This window comes from Rhea americana, unplaced genomic scaffold (genome assembly GCF_003343005.1).
Source record: "Rhea americana isolate MKP2758 unplaced genomic scaffold, rheAme1 scaffold_293, whole genome shotgun sequence".
Lineage (NCBI taxonomy): Eukaryota > Metazoa > Chordata > Aves > Rheiformes > Rheidae > Rhea > Rhea americana.
This window is the reverse complement of record NW_028186416.1, coordinates 25,849-31,848: the sequence shown is the minus strand read 5'-3', so window position 1 is coordinate 31,848 and position 6,000 is coordinate 25,849. Positions and strand designations below refer to the sequence as shown.

Below are 6,000 nucleotides of genomic sequence, written 5' to 3'. Positions count from 1 at the left end.
GCCGAGAGCCGCCTGCCCAGGTTAACTCAGTGCTGATGGGAAAACTTACTTCAGCCCCAGACTGCTGGGCTGAATCCAGCCGAGGCTGGTAATCATCGCAATCCATTGCCACCGGCCAAGCTTTTATGGACAACGTGGAATTATATTTTGGAATTTCCTCGAGGATTTTCCCAGCTGGCAGAGGCGCACACAGCATAAAACTGACAGTTGGTACTTTTAGCAGAGCTGGTAATAAAAAAGCAACCACTGAGTGAAGTAGGGAGACTTATCTTCTCACATCAAGGCTATGTTCTTTTTTGTTTTTGTTTTTTCCTCCTTTCCAAGACTTTTGCTCAGCTACCAGGGCATGGTTGCAATACAAGACGGTCTCCCTAGCACTTTACTGCTATGTTGTAACAGGAGAAAGGGCAAGTGTGTTGCAACTAGGTTCCCCAGCTTGGTTGTTTGCACTGTTAGGCATTAGCTAGGTAAGTTATATATTCAGTCGCACTGTCCAAACTCCTCTGAGAAGGCTCTAGCTACACACTTGAACAGAGAGCTATTCATACAGAGCTACTAGCTGTAGCTGCTGTCAAAATACTCCGACATGCAGAGTTTTTAGGATGTCAAGAGATGCTCAAGGATGCGAAGCCTCTCGCTCACGCGGAGGACAGCGGTGGGCTTACGACTGTGTGCGCTACTAAGAATGCGCCAAAACAAAACAAAATCCAAACCTGCATCTTAATTCAGGAGAGCGGAATCTTTATCAGCTATCCTGGGAAGCCATCTAGCGGTGACAACTAGAATTAGTGAAAAATGATGACTCTGAAAGGCATTGTCAAGCTGCTTTACATTTTCTGTAACTTCTTTTCTTGCTACAGCTACTAAAGGAAAACTGTCAGTTTGGSAAGTGTGCGAGTAAAGTATCTATAGGCAGCCAAGTTATACTACACAAACTAACAGAGGTGGTTTAGGAAGGTAAAGCTCTCGGAAAATRGATTAGATTTTTTGTTTCAGAATCAAACAACAACTCCTGAAAACAGCCATAGTTCAAAGTGGCCGTATGCTAGCAGAGTAGTCAGAGGTTATCTGCTTGCAAAAATAAGAGCAACTGAGTTTCTGGTACCATCCACATTCAAAACCCGTATCACACACAGTTCTTTTAACACACAAAAAATGAACAACTAAATCCCTTGAATTTCAGTTCTATTAAAACTTTCATGCAAGTCTTCAGAAAAAATGAAATAACATGTATGAGAAAGATGCAGCATTCCTACCTGCAAGTGCCAGGTTAGTCCACACGAAATAGGCCAGATGACTGCCACTGCATCACCATGCAAGGAACACTGTAAAGAGAGAGTTTTGGAGAGAGAAAAAGCTGAAGTGCTCTAACTGGAAATTGTAAGTCTCTCTATATATTCAGAATCAGGTGGTATCTCTAACTTAGCTGTATCTGAAATAACCAGAACTCAGAGAATTTCCATTGCTGCTTGGCAGCACTTAGCACCTCTGTGTGTTTTTACAGTAATACCTTAGAAATGGAGCTAGAGGAGGCACCTGGCATTACAATTTTCATCTCAGTCCAAAAACTCCGAAGGGGAGAGAGAAATTACACAGAGAGCCTAGTGTCTGGTTTAAACGAGAATGACTCAGTGTCTGGACTGGTAACAAACGTAACAACTTTCTGGTACAGAAAGGCCTAGTGTTAAAAAATGAAGGGCTATGAAGTTTGTCAAAGTAAAATTGATTTTTGGTTCCTTAGTTCATTCTATTTTGATGCCTAAATCTCCATAGGCACATTTAAAATAAAACAGTCAATAATACTACATACACTGTTTATTTGTTATTCAAACTAAAAGACAACATTAAATTACTAATTTAAAACGTGCAGTTCCTTTGATGCTAGTAGGACTAGTCTTTTGTATATTTATTTCATATACAGGTTTCTACCTTGAATAATTTTCTAAGATGTACTGGAAGTGTTATTTTAATTCATTATGATTTTGGTTTATTGAACTATGTGAAAATCTTCTACATAAATCCAAGTAAAAAGACAGTTCTAGATATTCAAAATCAAGTGTTTTCCTAGCATGTTCTTCAAATTTCAGTGACTGCATGAACTATATTACTTCTGTTTTAGATTTACCATGAAGCATTTGCAACCAGAAACCACCACTTTTTACAAATGCACAAAAACAAGAAAGAAAAGCAGACCTATAATAGAATTGAAGCAACTGCATATTGCCTATAAGGAATATGCTGAAATGCAAATAAGTTACTTTTACAATTCACTTAATTCAGTTGAAAGATGAAATAGCTTTAAATTCTAGATGTTCTACAAAGAACACCGAAAAGAGTTGTGATTTATCACTTTCAGTTGCAGTTTACTCCAGAAAGTGGCAAAGAAGTAGTATTCTGGGATTTCGTCTGGTTATTCTATAGTAACTGTTTTGCTCTTGTTTGGCAAAAGATCTTATCCCAAACTGTCACCTTTATAAAACTAACCTGGGCTTTTGTTAATTAAACCTTCTAAACTATACCTTCATTTAAGTTTGATAACCCAAATTGCGTTCAGTAAAGGTCTATAGGTGCAAATGGACACTTAGTACATCTGTTAACAAAAAGCACCTGTCTTATCATCACCTGCCACATTCCTACTCAGAAGTCCTTAACCAGTGCATTGGAGTGTTCAATAAGCAGGCCTGTTAATTTTGTAAAATTAGATCTGTTGCTAACGCTATCGCTTAGTTGTGGAACTAATTTTGCATTTCGTATAGTCGCAATGTATTGAACTAATCATTTCCCATACATCCACTCAAATCAAAGTATACATTGCAAAAAAGCCCCTCCCCTAGATCTAAATTATTTTCATGGTGTTTTAAGCTATGTGAGTTTTCAGTTGGCAATAAGAGTAAGAAGGAGATCAGGGAACACATCTCAGTGGTAACTCATTCAGCTTTGCCTTCTGCTTGTCTGTTTAAATTTCTGTGTTTGTACTTCTTAATAGAAGTGTTAGAGAAGATGGCTTTAATATAGTTTTGCTAATCTATTCTGGCTTAATACCTATAAATTTAGATTATCCTTGAATGTCCTAGGTCTGGGACAATAGCTGAAATGATGCATTTATATTTTTTGAATGCTTAACCACAATAGCTGCTAACTGCAATTGTACTCGCTCCAAACTAAATCCGTTTTGGCCATTTTAACAGAAAAGTTTTTTATGGTTCTGTAAATAGGCTCAGGTAGAACGTCTAAATGCTTCAATATTGATTGTGCATCTACATATACAGGTAGAACTCCACATTTGTTTGCAGAGCCTTTGCAACCAAGTTCCTAGCAAACTTGGAAGTCTGTTCATGCATATAAAGTTGCTAAACTGCAAGAAATTCTGAAAGGAAAAGGAGCTGGAAACTAAAAGCATATTCAAAGTGTTTCAGCGTAAAGCCATTTGGTCTAACAATTCCTTGTTTTCAACTTAAAAGAAACAAACAAAACCCCATATATATACAGTACATAGGTAAGGCAGATGGGAAAAATCTCTAAAGGCAGAACAGCACCGTTACACAATGGAAAATTTGTGTTACCAGAGTGTCAAGTAATACCAGTTTTTTACATCAGCGTGAAATGCCTGACCATAGTCAATCTATCACAGACACAGGTTAAAACTATACCTCCTTTAGAAAAAGAGAATCTTTTGCCAAGCTGAGTTGTTTTTAATGAAATACTGCTGTCAGAATTGTATAAATCAAGAGCTAACTTCTTGTGCTTCTTGATTTCATTCCCCCCTTGAGTTCACATTTTCCATTTGAAATGTATCCCAGTGGTTCTATGATTTCACAACATCCTTCTATATATTATTAAGTATTAAGAGTCTGATACTGTTGCACTGTAAGTGAAGTTTTGCCACGACTAAGCTCAATGGGGCCAGGTTTCTGTTTAACGTTCAGCCTTGACAGAAAACAGTCTGTGTCCAGCCTTGTGTGAAAAGCTACATTTGGAAGTCTCACTGCTTTCTCGGGGTCTCACAACAAATTAGTGTTATGAATAAAGATACAATGAATGTCTTACAGAGCAATTCTAAGTTCTAGATGGCATCCTTCTCTAAATTCTGTATATAAAAAAACAGTTACGTTTATCAACACACGCGTTCTCAAAGTGCATGTGTGTGCTCTCTGGCATTCAGACCAAAGGGATACAACATCAAGAATGTGGTGTTTCATTCAGTTACTTAGTTATTTTATTGCATGCCAGATTTTATAATTTGTACTAACTGCATTTTTTCTCACCTGTGTTTAATTAAGAACCAAAATTCTATATGAGAAAAAAAGAGACTCTAATAAGCAATTAGAATAAGTTTATCAATGTTGAAGAAACAACCACTTTGCTAATGACATTCTGAATTTTTCAGCCTCTGTGAACCGACAACTTTGTGCATGTAACTGTCCATGCAAAATTGGTACAGGTTTTGTATGTGAAGGGCCAGATTCAAAACCAACTGGAGTTAGTGGTAATATTCCCACTGACTTCAGGAAACAGACTTTGGAACAGACCTTCCCCCTCTGGTAGCTAACATTCAGCCAATGATATTGTTAGAGTCCGCTAAATGGAAAACACATTTAGAAAAAGGGATCACACTTTTGTCATTTCAGTCACCACATCATCTCCCTTGTTTCATTTGAAGAGATAAGGATAGACTCAGTTTATAGGTAGAAACCCTCAAAAAGAGGTTTAATATATCTAGCCATAACACATTCAAGTGTCCTTGACAGCAGTCAAGGTGAAGCAAAGACAGAGGTGAGGCTGCTGCATCACAACAGTATCCACACTCCCCTAGGCTGCTGTTACTGATTACCTGCTGGTCGGGATGAAGCGAGAAGATAGCAGGGGCTCAGTTAAGCATACTGCACCCCACAGTGATTCAAGGTCTTAATGATTTTCTATCTTAGTCAGACAGTTTGACCGTATGTTTCAGGTCTGCTGATGTAAGCAGAAGGTTACCTGTCAGAACTTTCTTACATCGATTTTTTTACCCTTAAAACATTTTTTACTCCTTTTTACTCTTTTATACTCTCATTTAAACCACATAATTCAGTCTGCTGTACTTGCTGTTCCACTGAAGCTAACAAGTACACCTATTCTCTTAAGCATCCAGTCTGGTCACTCGTATCATCCGGTAGTTTTTTTCTTATGACTCAGGTTGTTTACTTTGATTCCAGACAGCTGAAAATTTCTTTAGCCTATTGATTAATTCACATTAAGGTTTCTCCCTCTTTCCTCTAAATAGAGGGGTATTTTGCATACGTGGGGTTTCTCTAAGTATATATATTTCATCTGCTGCTTTTATGAGTATAATAAAAGCTAGATAGGATTAATCTTTTCTTAGTCAAGATCTCACGTTCTGAAGGAATACCAATACAGGTTTGTCAGTCACGTGCACCACCTTAAGCCTCACAGAAAGGTGTATTTCTTTTTGATGACCATGACTGCAAGCTCTTATAATGTATTTTAAAGGGAATATTTATTAAATTAGTAGAGATAAAGGTATATTTCAGGGTGTTCAAGAGATACATATGGTTTACACTGATTATGTCAGTGTGAGCTGATTGTTGTTGTTGTTGTTTGCTTTTAGGAAAACAAGTTTTGTCCATTCATGTTGTGGACAGACCCACACATTGTTGCCCCTGGTCATTCACTGCTTCCCTACCATCACCTCAACACTGCATCGTATCAGCCCAAGTGTTTGACTACCCTTACAGTCAAATCACACCTTAAATCAGCCGTTCAGTCTAATCGCAGCTTAAATTACAACAAAAGATAGCGTAGAGTTGTCTTGGTAAAAAATAGCAAGCTATGAAGTTGTAAAGACATCAAAATCCTTCCTTTAGAATGAACCAGAACAGAGGGTTAGAGCTGAAGCTCTTTAAAATAAGTGGAATTTTTCTTCTGACCTCACTGGACCTTTGACGAGCCCCCAGATATTCACTCTCCACTCAGGTAAGGGGCTTCCTGGCAGCCCTGTAC

The 6,000-nt window shown here is 37.9% G+C and overlaps 1 protein-coding gene across 1 annotated transcript in view; it reads right to left on the bottom strand.

Moving 5' to 3' along the window:
• Positions 1–6,000, bottom strand: part of DHRS3 (dehydrogenase/reductase 3) — a 40,708-nt gene that overhangs the window by 30,026 nt on the left and 4,682 nt on the right. The window contains exon 3 of the mRNA XM_085309152.1: positions 1,257–1,325. The gene's annotated coding sequence lies outside the window, so the exon portion shown is untranslated. The remainder of the gene's footprint in view (positions 1–1,256; positions 1,326–6,000) is intronic.